This window comes from Chenopodium album, chromosome 25, assembly GCF_948465745.1.
Source record: "Chenopodium album chromosome 25, dcCheAlbu1.1, whole genome shotgun sequence".
Lineage (NCBI taxonomy): Eukaryota > Viridiplantae > Streptophyta > Magnoliopsida > Caryophyllales > Amaranthaceae > Chenopodium > Chenopodium album.
Window position 1 is genome coordinate 34076613 of NC_137858.1, and position 18434 is coordinate 34095046.

The 18434-nt window shown below is 29.1% G+C and overlaps 1 non-coding gene across 1 annotated transcript; it reads right to left on the reverse strand.

Annotated features, from left to right (window-relative positions):
- Window positions 1-2492: 2492 nt before the first annotated feature.
- On the reverse strand, window positions 2493-2564 carry TRNAM-CAU (transfer RNA methionine (anticodon CAU)). The gene has a single exon. It is a non-coding gene; the product is annotated as a tRNA-Met (tRNA).
- Window positions 2565-18434: the final 15870 nt, after the last annotated feature.

Sequence of the window (18434 nt, forward strand, 5' to 3'; positions counted from 1 at the left end):
ATGGACAGACAAAATATAATGTTGCTTTGGATAGGCTTTCCGTAACGTGTATCCGTAATCCAACTTTTGAGACATTGCAAAAGTCGAAGAGTATACTTGAAGATATTTCCTAGCTATAACCTTTTTCTCATAACAATCTTCTTAATTGTATCTTTCGTACTATTTTAATCATTACCTAGGGTAAGAAACTACAAAGAGATGCGACCAACTTTTGAAGAAGATATTAGGATTAAATAGTGGCGTACCCACTGCCCCACTGGCCACTTCCCCATTCCTACAAATCAAAAAATCAAATAAAAATTCAGCAACAAAATTAAAGTTCCTAGACTTGATCATCAAGCGTACATAAAGAAGTTATTGTTTATAGTCCTCGTTGGTCCATACCGCCATTAAAATAGCACTCCGGGGCGAAGCTGTGTCGCAATGCGAGCTCGAAATCGAAATCTAGACTAAATGTGGTACCATATAGTATACACAATGATAGTAACTTAGCTACTTTTTTTAGTAGTTTGTGGCAATCACATATGATCATCTTTTTAGTGCCTTATCTGCTTGACTTAATGGTTTATCTCTTTGTGCTTTATAAGGTCTTTTTTGGGTCTAAGATATGTTTTTTAATAAACTTTGGTTAGTATAATCCATTGCTTTTGTTGGTTTGTTTTTGCACCTACTCCACCATTTGCTTATTCAATCATTTAAGTATTTGTAATTGGAATAGATAATATATACCTTGTTCAATAAGATCAATGCCGTAACATATAATATGAGAGGAGAGATTAAGGAATTGTGTTGGTGTCTCATGGAAATTGGCTTGAGTTTCGTACAATATATCCAAGCAGTGTCGTGTTCATAATTTTATATTAGCTATGTGTGTTAGGATTACTATTCTATTACGTAGATGTACAAGTAATCAAAGTGATACTTGAACCAAAAAAATTAGTGTAAAAGGAATAGATATGTACGGAAACCTAGCTATTAAAGAGAAGTGAAAATATCATTAATCGAAAGATCATATCTAATGGCACCAATCGATTTACGAGTAAAACGAAATTAAAGTCACAAACTTCTCCAAACAAAATTTATAAACTTCATAAAAATTTCTTTGAAATGATTCCTCTAAAGACCTAAAAACTCTCTTGATGCCCCAACAATTCATCACACTATGGAGTAGTCATTTGTTTTCTTACATGAACAACAAGTTAATTATAAAGCGTACAATGAAAATCAACATGACACTATTATATATGTTATGATTGTGTAAGCTTTACCCTCGTATTGCAACTTATATTATTTGAAGTCATCTATATCTATAGGATGATCAAATAGGTCAATGTGAAAAACATTTTAATAACAATGGCCATAGCATAGTATTTAATTAATCGTTAAAATGATGATAACATTTATTAGGGTTACCATCCTAATACGTAGCCTTGCAAACGATAATCATAGTTAATCAAACACTACACAAAGAGAATTATTAATCTCGCTTTAAAATAAATTAATTTCTCTAAGGTGCACAATATAATTATTTTATACGGAGTAGTGGATAAGTGGATATACACTTGCGACTTTGCGAAAGCCAAATTACAAGAGAAAAGAACATCAATATCAAAACTACTTGATATAATTAAATATTATTAATGACCTTAATTAAAAGGCTTAAATGTATATATTCCGTTCCATATACAAACAAGCTAGATCTTAGATAATTCATTGGCTCTTACTTGTAAAGATATATTTTTCTAGAAGTTTAATTTGCTAAAAAAATTCTAGATAATGGAAATGGAACACTAGGTTTGTAAAAATAAAGTACTCGTATTAAGGAATATGTTTGTATGTTGTTGTCCAAAAACAAAAGTTGAAGATACCATGTCCTTTGTTTCAATTAATGACTTAATGGCCATAGATTTAAGTATGAATCTTGTTACGCTGCACTTTGTACACGTATGTCGGTATGTATATTAGTTTGGATGTGTATTTGCAAAATAACAGTTTTAATTTTGTTTTAATTTAATTATTTCGTAAATAAAATACTAATGGTTAAAATTGTGTGTCAAAACAATGAAAAAATACTTATGCTTAATTTTTAGTTTATAGAGGATTAGATGATATGTTAATACTTCAAATGAGACAAATGTTGTTAGTAAACAAATTTCATGAAATTTAGTTCCATACAGTACTTTATATATCATAATCAAAGTTAATCCTTCTTTTGCAATTGTTTATAGCTTCTCATCATAAAGTGAACTTCTAAATTGAACTTTACATGATTTATTAGGCTACCTTTTGACTTTTTGTATTAGTAACCAATGATGAAAGCTGAAAACTTTGACATCAAAAGCTCAGGTATTTTCTACCCAAAAAAAAAAAAAAAAAAAGCTCAGGTATGAATTATTTTTATACAAAATATTAAATTAAATTGAATCAAACAAATTAAACCCAAAAAAGTGGAAAAAAAAAGTTGGCAATCAGGAAGCTTTCTCTTATATATTTATCAGAGCCAGGTTTCGATCCTGGGACCTGTGGGTTATGGGCCCACCACGCTTCCGCTGCGCCACTCTGATTATTGATAATTTGGTACGTTTAAAAATATTTAAACTATAGAAAAGATTTTATATCAAGTTCCAGAAAGTACTAATGGTCAACGATTCTCTTATTTGTAGCAGCAAAGCTTTAAAAACTGGCAAATTATTGTCCAACCATTTTTAGCCTATCACATTTTAAGGTTCATTAAAACAGAATTTATTGGTTTTTACTTTTTATATGGCTTCTAGGTACCTTCTTCTACGGTTCTGACCATAACTTTTTTCATGGCCTCTAAAGTTGTTGTAAAAAATAGAGAAAACAATGGGAAAGGGGCTATTGGAATTTTTTTTTTTTTTTTTTATTTTTTATGGATTCTTGGCTTGTGTTTTATTTGGAAAAAAAAATTCGAGAATCATACTCTCAATTCGTTATTGATTAATGAAGTCTCCATTGATTGGAGTGTGTGTTGATTATTTAGCTTTTGACATAATTTTTGTTCAGTAGTCTTAGATACCAATTTTATAGAGCACGTCATGAATTTTAGATGCTATGCAAAATTTGCAAATTATAAAAACCTTTTCAACGCATAATATGAAAGTTGGTACACATATGTGAGTATGTGAGGACGTAATATTAAACTAAATGATAATCATGTGAAAAAAAGGTTTTTTTTTTTTTTTTGAATTTTATTTTATTACACTTTTTCATGCAATCATGGTATTATGTTTGCCTTGTAACTACTCACAAAATTGTGTTTTTGATAATATTTTTTTTTTTTTATAGTGGTATATGTTTTTTAGATGTACTTGTGAGTACAAAATATACCTATTTATGAATAAAGTGTGAGATTGAGTAATAAGCAATCAATTTTATTACTCCATATATATTTTTAATTGAATATGTTAAGAGAATTGACAAAATACCAAAACTTTTCTTTAATTTAACGGAATTTAAATCTAAGAGGCAAATGATAACAATTTTTTTTTTTTTTTTTTTTGAAAACATAATAATTAAAATTTCTGTTAAAGACATGTGCAGTATTTTATATTGATATTTTATTGAGTAATAACTGAAAGGTGGAAAATTAGACTCCATGTTGTTTTAATAAGACACGATAACTTTATAATTCAAATCGAAGTCAGCTTTTAATATGGCACAATAAGAGTCCTTCATCTAGCTCATCATAATGTAATCGGAATAATTAAATTCAAATTTAAAGTTTTTTTTTTTGGGGAAACAAACTTTAAAGTTATTTAAGTTAATTAAGCTAATTAGTAAGATCTTTCAAATTTGATTAGAGCTCTAATTCAGATTATTTCAAGTAGAATAATATAGTGGTCAATTTTGGATCTTGCATTCGTATTATTTAAATTGTACCTACACCGTATTTAACACGACTTCCTTGTGAAGAATTTTTTTTTTAATTTAAAAAACCATGATAATTGCTAGAGGAAGCTTACCAATTCCACCGTTTAGTGGACCTTTGTTAGTGGAAAAATAATAATCTACTCGTCTCGTACTACACTATAGTACAAATCTTAATAATTAAAGGAATGTGTACATACAAAAATTAATCAATTGTCTTCCAAACAAAAATTTAATCAATTGATTAATTAATCAAATTAATACGGAGTAATTAATTCCCGACAAAACCTGAGCCCCAGGTTTTCTAGTGTTTTACGACTTGCCTAGTTGCCTTCATTCAGTCCTCCAGATATTTTTATGTTATTCCAAATATGTTGACTGTCTAAATTCTTCAAAAAATTCTTTTTGACTAAAAACACTTCAATATACGCAAATACGCAATACTCCCTCCGTCCCTTAATACAATGTTTCTTTATTTTTATTATGTGAGGAATAAATGCTCAAAAGAGGCATTATATTAAGGGACGGAGGGAGTATTAATTATTACTCGTATAATTTGTATATGTGGTTGGTCACACCGTGTGACCAGAGTTACTTATTCAAAGGTATTTCAGGGTATTCATGAGTTACTCAGTTAGGGTTTCTTATTTAATAGTTGGTCAGGGGTTACTTAGTCAGGGTAACTCTAGAATAAATAATCCTTGACCGACTGAATAACCCCTAAATAAGTAATCCCTGATTAAGTAATCCCGACAAAAATGTGCTAATTGTTTAAATAACCTTGGAATAAGTAGCTTTTAACTGATTGAGTAACACCTGAATAAGTAACCCGGCCGCACGATGTGACAAAGTACGCAGAAAAAGCATCGATTAAATATTGATTAAAGGAAATTAGTATAGTGTGATTTATTCTAGCCTCCAACTAAAAGGTAAAAAAAAAAAACAAAATTTAAAAAAAAAAAGTCACATATTCACGCATGAATCTATCAACTGGGGTTCCTTTCTAGACCGTAGTCGTCAAATATTTGAACTCAACATGGATTCTCTTCCATTCAATTGGGAGCATATTACTATGTGCGTATATTTGTTTTGAACCCATCAATTTATGTTAGTCTATTGCTAAAAGAGGGTGGTAAGTGGAAAATATACGCAAGATCGCATTCCACCTGATGATGTTATTTTATTTTAAAGTTAGGTACTTGGACTTGATCACTTGATTGTGTGAATGAGTGTTCGAATTATATTAGATCATTTTAGTATTTTTATTTGATTGTTTGGGGTATGATTTGGGGGATCAGAACTTATATTTTGAGTCTATAGGTGATATTTGTTTAATTTGTCGTGTGCTTAACTTGCACATTAATTACCCTTAAGAGTGGTTTGAAGAATTTCATGCCAATGAAAAAGCCAGTATAAATCTATTGAGGCTTTTTATGTCATGGATATTCCTATATAGTGAGTTGGGTATATATAGGACTCCATCACGGCTAAAATCTACATATTAGGTAGGTGTGAAATTTTCACATGTATTATCATATCGATAAATCATACAGTAGTAAAATTACTTGGCTTCCATCATTGAAAAAATGTTGTTATAACAATTAATCATTTGTGTCTTTTACATGGCTATGGCTATGTATTGATCATCTTTAATTAACTTATTGACCACAATCACATACACCCCGTACAACTATTAAATTTGGCATTATTGTATTATTGGATCAATCAAATTCAATAATTTTGTCAATTAGCTTATGATATTTTGATAAGCCAATAAAGATTAATCATATTCCTTTTTCCGGATGGAATGGATCATGGACCATGATTAATAAGTAATGAAATGTCAAATATAGTTCAAAGTTGTTGAATTGAGTAATTCAGCTCATAAACTATGCCACTCCTTTTAGGTCTATTAGAATTAATGACTTTGTCAGTTTGGAAAAGAGTAAGCAATTCAGCATTGTGGCTACAAGGCTAGTTGAACAACCATTTTAAGTTTTAACACTTTATTTGTGTTAAACGCCTGCCTTTGGTAAATTGGTAGCCTCTTTAAATATTGAGTGCGTAAAATTTTATATTCGTAATTTTAAAAATTGTCTAAACACACTCTGCATACAAGTATATAAATTGATTGCGATAGAAAAAGTTTTTACAAGAATGTGCAGAATGAATTTAGAAATGACTTTTCATAAAACGAAAGGGTAAAACCTATGATTGTGGTGTGATTTATCCTAAGATAAGATAAATCCATCACACCATGATAGTACTTATGTGTAACATTAGTAAAATTTGTCAATAGAGTCAAAATCTACGTCTATTATTACTCCGTAGTAGATAGTACTGGCACGCACAACAATTTGTACCTCATCAAATGGCCCATACATCATGATTCATGATTCAAAAAAAAAAAAAAAAAGGAAAAATATGAAATCAAGCAAAAAGGCAAATTGAAATAGACCTCTTCAACTACGTTCACTCAAGTCAATTGGTAGTTATGATTAATCACACAATTGATGGAGATGCAGTGATCCAAACAAAATACTTCAACACTGTGCTATGTTATACTCATCTTAGCTTGATTTCACCATTGATAAATCTATATCTATATCTATACTTCTATATCTATATCTATACTTCTATACTTTATTAGTATTTAAAAACACAAACCACAAATTTTTCATATGACACATGGCATCACAATTCACAAGTCACTCATCAACCCCATATGCCACATGTCAACTCCCTTAATTATGTATGTTTAAGTCTTTATGCATTCTACAATTTGCAAATTCAAGTAAGAAAATGAAGTGTTTCATTTCCACCATCATAAAATAATGTTCAATTTTTTTTTTTTTTTTTTTGAAATCAAATAATGTTCAATTAATTAGTACACATTACATAAACATAAATTGTCTTTTCATCTCCTAGACTTTAAATATAATTTAAACTAATATGTCATTTCATATGCCACATTCTTCATGTATATATATCTAACTCAATTCTTTCATGTTCTTTCACAGTTCTACCCTCACTCTTTTTTTTTTTTTTTTTTTTTTTTTTTTCTTTTAAGTTTTTGAAAAGAAACAATTACTTTGTATAAAAGCATACCTACATATGAATATAATTATCCCAGGTAATAACCCGTGCATTGAACGGGCCAAAAGGCTAGTTAAAATTTAAAAGACCACCAATTTTAATATTTTGATCACCCAATTTAAAATAATGGTAATCGTGCCTTCAAAATCTCATCAATAAATTTTGTTGGTTACAAGTAAAATTTATCTACATAAAATAATTATATTTCCATTTTCTATTTCACTAGATATAAACAAAAGTTAATATGCTTTTATTGGCATTATCACTCATGAATTAGAAAGATGAATCTTATGTATGTATAGATAATTTCGAAAAAGCTTGCTAGTTAAGTTACAACTCTTTGCTAGTTAAGCTTTAGTTAAATCACAACTCTTTGCTAGGTAAATTTTATTTTTATTTTAAACAAGTCTATGGTATTTACCATTTTTACAAAACTAAAATCCTTTGACAATCAAAGTCTATTTAATTGGGCAAATGATGTTTTTCTCACCTATATTTTTTATATATATAAAAAAAAATTTAAAATTTAAAAAAAAAAAAAAAAGGAAAAAGTATACCCGTAGTATACCTTATTGCGCCAATAAAAATAAACTTTAGTGTGACTAAGATATTTTTTAGGCACACCATGAAACCAATAAAAGAAAATAGGAGAGTAGTAACATTTTACATTTGTAGCCAATCAAGTGTAATACGTAACAACCAAATCACCAATCATTTAAATAGTCAATGTTGTTACTGTTTTAGATTGTTGGTTTCGTACAACTTCATCCCCATCTCTTCAAATGCAAAACACTCAAAACCCATCCTTAAAAAAGCTAAAGGTATCCAAATAAAACACACAAAAATAAAAATTAAATAAAAACAGCTAGAAAAAAGTAACAATTGGTAGTTTCCAACCCAAAAAAGAGACTTGTAGAGTACTAGTGTACTACTGTGAAATGGGGTACTATTTTACTAAACCAACATGAAAAGAACGGTTCACCTCCCTCTATTATAGGTCCCATTTTAGAAAATGATTCACACTAACTTAACTTTTTTATATTTTAAGAGTCTCCTATAGATTAGTGAAAAATCTCCCCTTTTTTTGATTTTTAACAAAGATTTCTTACAAATGTTATTAAGACAAATTATAATTATTTTTGTAAATCTCTAGTACAGTTGTCCAATCTGCTGATTTGTTTAGAATCTCTAAAATATTGCCATATTTATTTAGTTAAACAATTTGTTCGCTTTGATTTACTATCTTAGAATGAAAACTAAGAAAAGGAAGTTTTTTTCTTCTCCCTTAAATAGTCATATTTTACTTACTACTCAATATTATTCATAAATTTAGATAATGTAAATTTGCATATCAAGACAAATTAAACAAGATTTATATGAGTGCATTTTTTCTCATAAGTTTATTACAATAATATAGATTTCTATTTTACCTGAAATTATACATAATTTAAAATAGAACTATCAATTGAAAATGAAGAGCATATGAACAAACAAAACGATCAATTAAGTTAGGCTTCCACAAGCGGCCTATAACACATAGTACAAAGTAATACAAGTATTAATTTTGCTTTCAAAAAAAAAAAAAAAAGTAATATTAATTTATTTTTGTAGAATAAAACAATTTGCTGATTTTCTTAAAATGTTTTTCTTTGCACACCTATCAATCTATCATCTTTATGGTTATACTAGTTTCAATTGGCAAAACAGAAACACTAAATAAAAACAATAACAAATCAAAATCAAATTGAATGAATGTAGAAGATAATTGACCATAATTACCAAACCCACCCAAACACATCACGCAAACGGCCCACAAAAACCACCCAATTTTCCATTTCTCATTTTAATGCATTAAACTTTTTTTGCCAACAAATTCTATCTCTTTTTTAATTGCATAAACCCCCTAACCAAATATTGGGTCCATTCCATACTCCATTTTTCATAAAAGAAAACCCCTAAAAAGCAAGGGTAAATAATAAATATACAAAATAAAATAAAAACATATCACACTCTTTTAATAAATAAATATTCTTTACATTTATTTTATGATATACTTTAATCACAAAACGCGTCGTTTTAGCCCTATCATGTACCTTATATAGCCGTTACTTCGAAGCTCCTCCTCTTCTTCACTATCAATCATACCAATAAAAATCTCTCATTCACGATTTTCCCTTGAATCAAAAAATTTACTACCAAAAAAAAAAAAACCCTTTAATATCGTTAACCTACAACAACCCTATTCCAGCTCATACTTTCCCGCCACCCAAACACGCCCTTATTCTCTCTCCTCATTTTTCTTTTATTTATTTTCTCATTTATTTTTCTCATATAAATACCCCCTCACTCTTCCTCAAGAAGTAAAACCCTTAACCTGCGCTATAATGTGTTTTACGCCCCCTCTTCTCCCTCTCTCTCCTAACAACCCTCCATAATTAGAAACAAATTCTTTCAACAAATAAAAATCAACCCATCACAATTTCTAAGCATCAAAAACTGGCTACTGGTAACATGTTGTTGTCAATCTTCTTAGCTCTGTTTCTGCCGTGCGCCGGTATGAGCGTAGTGTTCGTTGTATACATTTGTCTACTATGGTACGCCGCCAGCCACGCCCCTCCAGAGGCCGTTAAGCCGGTTGTCAAGAAGGGGTTGTCAGCGGCGGAGCTTGAAAAACTCCCTAAGGTTACCGGCAACCAGCTCGTCCACGGCAACGAATGCGCTGTTTGCCTTGACGATATTGAAGGAGATCAACCGGCTCGAATGGTTCCCGGTTGTAATCACGGGTTTCATCTCCATTGTGCCGACACATGGCTTGCTAAACAACCCGTTTGCCCGGTTTGTCGTACCAAACTTGGCCCGGAGTTCTTTGAATCTTCTCAAACCAACCCTTGTTGATTAAATTAATTATATCATACAATGAAAATTCCCTCAATCTCTTATTTAGGGTAGATTTATTTGTTTCTAACATTTTTTTTTTCCATTGTAGAGGTGTTAATTGATTAATTTATTACATAATTAGTTTTTTCTTTTTTAATTTGTCTCTTAAATTCACTAATTTTTCAATTGATTGCAAAATTTTGATCCCATTTTACCCAGAAATTGGGATTTTTCAAGAATTACTATGAGTATATACATTGTACTCAATGCAATATTAAATCCCTCTTTCGGGTCTCAATTCTACCCACTTTCCGGTTTCGTTCAATTCGAGTTCTACCCACTTTTACTCTATTTCGATTTCTAAAGTTAGTTTTAATATTTTCGGAAACAATTTTCATCTAACTCTGTTTACCATAAAAGTTAGTTTTAATATTTTCGAAAACAATTTCTCAAATTGTCCAAAAATTCTTATTTTAAAAAGTCAATTAACAAACATTTTTAGTTTTTTACTGTAATATTGTCTTAGTCAAATGTTTAATTTGGAATTTTGAGTGTAACAATTTTTTACTAGAAATAATTTCATTAGCTGTACAAAATCTTTTGAATTTTTTTAAAATTGGAAAGGTTTGAAAAAAAAAATATTGAAAATGCTTTGACGAATGAACTGTCAAATTTTGTATTAATTATTTACTTTTTAAGTAAAATTTTTGTTAATGGGAATATGAGTGGACCTTGAATATGATGAAAGAAATCACGAAGAAAGGGTGGAATGATAGAAGCAATTGATGGACAGATACATTTTGTGTGGAAAAGCTGAGACTTCGAGAATGATCTTTGCATTTGCCCAATTAAATGCCGGTTTGCCAACTAATCTGCACCCAAATGTTGCAACCTGTGACACACTCAACAATCTTAGCCTACAAGGTTAAAATTGAAAGATTCAATTTTCCCAATTTATTACCAAGATCATCTATTACAGGATCCGAAATCTTCTACTCGGTATTATTTGCTCGGGTGTATACGGAATGTTATCATACGCTTGGGTTAGGTGTCCATTCGTGGTGTGTAATATATTGAACAATCTAAGATCTTCTATTATATGCTTGGATGTACAGTTGTGGCATGATATCATACACTCGGGTTAGGTGTTTGTTCATAGTGTAATTAATTGCCTCTATTATATAATTCGAAATCTTGAATTATTTGCTCGGGTGTACAGTTTAAGGCATGATATCATGCGATGCTCATCGTGAAGAGATAAGAGACAACTTATGATTGAATTTGAAGATTGAAATTGAAATGAAGATTAGATTTGCCAATGAAGGTTTGATTGGGGGGACAAAGGGCAAGATCAGGGATGGATTGTCCATCAATAATTGAGGTTAATAGCGAAGTAACGTAACTTGGCAATGTTGGTTCATTTTCTAAGCTACATGACCTGACGCTTCAAGATATGGTTTGGTCACGTATAATAATATCATACGACCAATGGTTGAGCACTTGAGCTACAAAATTAATTAATTTGTGACTTAGGTTGGTACGGGAGTTATGGTGTGCAACTGTGCATACACAAAACACAAGTAGTTTAGGAATTTTTAAAAAGTTAATATATTTAAATAAATAACAAAATTAGGCAATGTCCGCTATAAAAATGTTTACTAAAATGTAGCTAGAACTTACACTTTTTATTGACTCAGTTCCACACTACTAAATATATTAGTACAATTCCCAAAAGGAAAAAAATGCAGAATCTGAATCACATTTCCATCTCACCAATTTTGTAATTGTAGGCGAGTGCATCTCAACACATAACTGCTATGTATTTACAAAGCATATAGAAAGGTAATAATGTAAAATTGACAAGCTTCTGAAAAAAAAAAAAAAAAAAAAACTGACTCAACAGTGATACATTATAATGTACCATTATGCATGTATAATGTACCATTAAAGTGTAAGTTGTCTAATAATACTTTTTGTGTACTATTATGCATGTAGTACTTTTTATCATCCTATAAGTTGAATATTACTAGGATGGCAATATTAAGTGGATATTCGTTAACCCGCTCCCGCCGCTTTAAATAAATGGACAAAAACCCGAATTAAACGGATGAGAAGCGGGTGACGGATGAAGCAGATGATGGATCGGATCGGATGTGGATGATATTTTTTTTTCACCTGCTAACCATCCACCCACTCGTTTAACATATATTAAAATTTTTATCTAAGAATTACAATAATAAAATATGAAATGTGCAAGAAAAATCCTTGTCTTTTTTTGTTGCAAATTAATTTTTCAAAAAATATGTTGTTATTGTTTCCTTTTTATTAATAAAATTAAAAAAATTATGATATAAATAACCGAAAATTAAAGTTTATGTGAGTTTTTTTTTTTTTTATAAATAACCTCAACCAAAAATTACTTGTCTTTTTTTGTTGCAAATTAATTTTTCAAAAACTATGTTGTTATTGTTTCCTTTTTATTAATAAAATTAAAAAATTATGATATAAATAACCAAAATAACCAAATGCATTTGAAAAGATAAAAATGAAACTAATATTATATCGGTTGATGCATGATTCTGTGTTTTAGATTAACAATTAAATCAATTTAGAAAATGTATTAAATGCTATATAGCATTATTAAAAAAAAAAAGATATATTTACAATCCCTACCTTTAAAAAAGTTAGAAATAAGTTTTATGAATAGTGTTTGTATAATTATACCCTTCAAAATATTTATTTACTTAATTGTACTCATTAATGTTAATTGCCTCTTTTTTTTGAATTCTAATAAATAATGTGTGAACATGTATACCCCTAAAAGATTTGTTTAGCTATTTTCCCTCATCATACTACCAACAACTGAAGGTTGTGATTTGATGTGTTTGGTTTCTTATACTTCGTGTGAGACAACGAGCTGAGAATGTACAAAATTGTTATATCTATGTATTTGGATTCTTAGTCCTTCTCCAATTAATTCTTGTTTGATTTGTTTTTTTTTTTTTTTTTTTTTTTTTTTTTTTTTTTTTGGTCGTTAATCATCAATTGTAGATGTCCATCGTATGACTTTAATCAATGAAAATTAGTGTCCTTTGGGACTTATTTAAAAAATAATAATAATAAATAAATAAATAAATAATAAAAATTTTGACTTAATATCAAACCAAAAGAGCTCCCCCATACATGGCTAGATATAACACGCATTGCTCTCGTTAAATACTCCAGTAAGAACAAATTTGTGCCTCGATAAACATAAAAAGTTTAATGATACATACTCCGTATATTAAAAAGGGGGGGGGGGTTTGAAGAGTATATTATGCATCCTTTACATTTTTTTTATAAAAAGCAAATTTTATTTTATTTTTTTTTTTTTTTAGGGAAAAAAAAAAGCTAAAGTTAAAAACATACAATATTTTTTTTTATCTTTTACATACGAAATACAAGGTATATTTCTGTTATAAACTCTTAAAAAATCTATAAGCATCAATTTAAATGCATATTATATCACACAATTAAAAATTAAATAGATACAGCTAATGAAGTTCTCTCCGTCACACAAATGTCGCTAGAAATAATTTGATTTATGAGAAAGCAAATCGAAAATTGGAGGCCAAAATTAATTATGTTTAAATGTTTAATATTTTGTTCTTGTACTCAGTACTCACACAACTATAAAGGTGGGTCCCACATTAAATAATTAGAGAGACGTGGCTTTGTATTTTTTCATACGAAAACTGAAGTTGTTCCGTTGCCAAATATACGTCCCATATTCATTAATACGAGAAAACTAAAACTGTTTCTGTTGTTTTTTGTCTTTCTCACTTCCATTTACTACGTGCAATTATTAAAAAAATAAAAAGAAAGATCCATTTTCATGCTGTGTTTGGTATTTTGTTTAATCCTTTGTCAGAGAAATACTGAAACTGAAAACTTTTTTCAATACTTTATTGTAAATTAGTTATAACTAATTTTTGGAATTTAATGTTCTTCATTAACTTGAAAACAAACAAGTTATTAATGCACCAAAATAAAAACATAGCTACTCTTATTAAATTGATTTGCCTGGAGTGGCCAATATTATCTATTAACCATGAAAAAAAAATAATCTCTAGTTAAAGACTCTCTTAATAACTTTCTAAGTCTTACATCCACTCCACATTTCATTCCACTTTAGACAATTAATTAGAATCTTCAAAGCTGTGGAATAATGTTATCCCAAATTATAATTTGCTTCAAAGTTTAATTGTGATGAATGAAAATAAGCGAAGGATGGCAGAATGAGAGATCAGGGTATGATAGAAACTAAAAAAATACGTGAAAACAATAAAATAAAATAAAAGAAGTTTGTTTGTTTGTTTTTTTATTTTTTATTTTTTATTTGTTTGTTTTTTTACCTATATATATAATTTAATACTTTCTCCGTTTCTTTTTAGTTGACACGTTTCTTTAGTCACGTTTGTCAATGCACTTATTCAATCATTAATATCTTTAATTATCGATAAACAAAAATTATGAAAAGTTGATATTTTAAATATATAACGTGACGAATCTAACAAGATCCACATGACTATATTTTCATTACGTATAGAGCACAAAATACGGCCAAAGGAAGGTGGATGAAAATAGTGCTAAAGTCAAAACGTGTCAACTAAAAAGAAACGGAGGTAGTAATACATATCGGTACATAACATTCATTTTTTTTTTCCTAACAGTACATAACATTATAATACATAGCGATATTTGTTATGTACTGTACCCTCTCCCTTTTTTGTGATTCCTCTATTCCTTATGAAGTTATTATGAGTATATATGTAAGCACATTTTTGCTCTCTTACATCAATTTTAATTTGGTTTCAAATATTTTCTCAAAAAAAAAAAAAAGGTTTTAAATAAAGTTACTGAGTAATAAAAGTTATGACTATTAATATACTTCCTCCGTTTTCTTTTACTTGCAACACACCTTTTAAGCACGCAATTTTAGGAGATGATTAGTGAGGGTAAACGAGCGATTTTATCAATATAATTTTTACACGAAAATTAGAATAGGGTTAAGTATCATTTGTAAAAATTATAGTGAAAAATTTGTCCGTTTACATTACATAAACCCAACCTCAAAACACGTGCCACAAGGCTGCGTTGCAAGTAAAAAAAAAAAAAGTATAAAATACATACTCGTACGAGTATAATTTAATCAGGGAAAAATAGCTCTTATTAATAACAAAATAATGATACATGGCCCAATGCAATATTCTTGACTTTTTGTTATGCCATGAAAGCTTTTCATTTTTTTCATGCTATATAACAACTTAACAAGATACATGTCATGGAATTCATTATTTATTCATTTTTTTTTCATTGTTTCTTGATATGAAAAAATATTTCTTGTCATGATGGGATGCTCTAATTAAGAAATTAAAAATCAAGGTAGAAAAAAGCTTTTATCTTTAATGTAAAAGGAAGGATAGAGGTATAAACAATAAATAAATTAGTAAGGACATTTATGTAATTTTGCTTCTTATTCCCAGGAAATATTTCTTGTTATGTCACTCTTATTCCCATTTTATACCAAACAAAGAAAAATTATTATTATATTTGTTAGTGCTCACCAATTTCCAGGAAATATATTTTATACTCTATCACTCCCCCTCATATGAAAGGCCTTTTGCGCATGAAATGTGGATGCAACACATGCTCTTTTATACCTGGCGCAAATTAATTCCACTTTGAAAGGGGGGTGAATGAGATTTGAATCTGTGACCTTTATGTTACGTTTGCTCTGATACCATGTTAAATGATCATATCAACTAAAAGCTTAAGCTGATAATTAAGGTATAGAAATATGTTTAATACTCTATCAATATCCTATCCCACTCTCTTACATACCCTTCTTATCCTTATCTTGAGTTAAGCATACAAACCGCATATTCATCATGATTATCTATTAATGTATTTTCAAAGTACTATATTTTCATAATTTTAATCATACGTTATTAAATATGCTACTTCTTAAAGATGAGAATTGAAGATTATGAAAAATTTTAAAGTAAAAAAAAAAACATAAGAAATAGGGGATGCTACTTTACTCTATTTTAGAATATGAGTAACAAATTGATTACCACACTATTCACCTATCAACTTCACTCTGTATTTTTTATTTCAGCTTATAAATGAATACAATATCATTGTATAATACAATTTTATGAAGTACGGAGTATTTTTTGTATCAATCTCAATGTAACTTTTAAAACATTAATTAAATTACGTTGCGTATATTAGTTAACACATTTATAATATGAAGTATATTGCATATATTTGTGGTCAAATTTGTGTACCATCTATGTGTCATTAAAACTATTGCGAGTATTTCAAACATATTTAGCTATTATTGAGTATTGACCTAAAGAAGAAAAGAGATAATACGGAGTACATAAAATGTATACCTTGTTCATGCTTATGAAACACATTTATTTTTCATATGTTTAATTAATTAATTGTAAAACCATATATACCAACTACGTAGTAATTAGTTTCTTGAGGATAGTAGGCTAAATATAGGATGGAACCATGTCTATGTGAATGTGATCGTACGTACTTTGAATTATTGTGTACGTGAATTACGATCCAAAAATACAAAACGAAAATTCAACACCAAACAAACGATATGTTGCATATATACATGTTGATTTTGACAGTACAATGTGGCCATCATGTGTTGATGATTCATACGAAAGACCGTATATCATAAGTTAACTCAGATTTTTTGAGATAGAAGGTGTCGCTTCATTGTTCAATACAATTATTGATTATTTGTTCGTTTTCAATTATTGGCTAAATTCTTTTTGACTTGTTCTCTGCATTATTTTTTCTTGATTGTAGATCATCTATTAGATCCCCAAGCTTATCAAAGCCAAATCTATGATATCTTACTCACTAGTTTTGGGTCCATTCAGCAAAACAATTTGTTCAAAGCTTAATTAAGCTCGGTTTCTATAGTAGGCTATATTGTTCGTGAATGACTTGTTGATTAATGAAGCTTAATCATGAACGATGTTTTTATTATAATCAAGTATTCTATTCTGCGTTTTATGAAAATCTTAAAAGATAACTTAGTTTATTGAGACTGATAAGAGTATAAGACATTATGATGCATGTGAAAGCTTAATTATATTCACATTACTAGTTTTAGCCCCGTGCAATGCACGGATTTATAAAGTATAATATCTAATAGTCAATTAAAAATAGAATTAATTGAAATCAAATGACTTATGTAACATTTTTTTTAATTTTTTTTTTTGAATTTACTAATGTCTATCCTTTAAATTTTTTTAATAGATTTAAGTAAAGCATTTTGGAAGGAAAATTTTTCACAAAATCATGCCAAGTGTCCCCTCTAGTGATTACTTTAATTAGTATATAGTATAGATTGTTTGGTGAATAGTTGAATAACGTGGATGCTTAGTTAAAGAATGGCAACTTTACAAGAATTTACTTAATTCTTGATACTTGCATGTGTTTATAATCATCTCTTAAAAAACGATATAATTTTTCTTATTGTCATATACTCTCATTACTATATTCTCTCATCAACATTAGGTGAATCCATTGTTTTAAATTTGAATCAACTTTATTCAATCAAATATTGAAAACCGTATACTCTTAGGGTCTTGTCTGATTTACTGAGCTGAACTTAACTGAATTGAAGCTGCAATAAATTGTTTATAAAAGAAGAAAATTAGGAATTGAACTGAACTGAAATTAAGCTGAATAGAACAGGCCCTTAAATTAGTTATATCTATAGAGCAACATGTAATCTAAGCTAGATCATACACTCGAAGTCTCGAAGACAGAGAGAGTAATTATTTAGCCTCCTAACTCGAAAACGAACACCAAACATAGTGTCAGTTATCAAGATGCGTAGGAAGGCATAATTTCATGAAAAGGGACGAAAGTGATAGTGTTGTTGCCAAGAATGCCAACTACTACTAATAAAATGATCACATATAAATGCATGACAATAAATATTATAATGAATACTTGTATGATGTACCATAGTGCAAATCAAAGAATATGAAAGTTGCATTATTTGAATAATAATAATAATTCCAGCAAATTCAAAGCCAAAATGAAGGACAATAACCGGACACTCGTAGCACGGCTAAAACAAATGCATGCTAAAAAGCCATGTTTTAGAAAAGTAGGAGTGTAACATACTAACATGTAAGTCTGTTTGAAAGACATAATTGTTGGTAGCCAGCTAATAATAATAAGCTAAAGGTAACAACAACAACCAAAAGGAAAAAAGTTGAGTCATTTTTTTATCTTGTAGCATTTTAACTTTACTATGCACTAGCTAACTTGTATTGCTACTCAAGCTTGACACGAGCTTAGCTTCACCATGCAAATGTACTACATTGTTGCCAGCTACATTTCCTTTAATTTTATCATGTTTTCAAAGTGCATCAAAATATTCCATTAAAATTAATTTCTGTTTTTGTTTGAAATGGAAAATATACAAAAGTGAGGACTAGTAGATGGAATTAATGAGTTTAGGGAACATCATTTACTAAGCT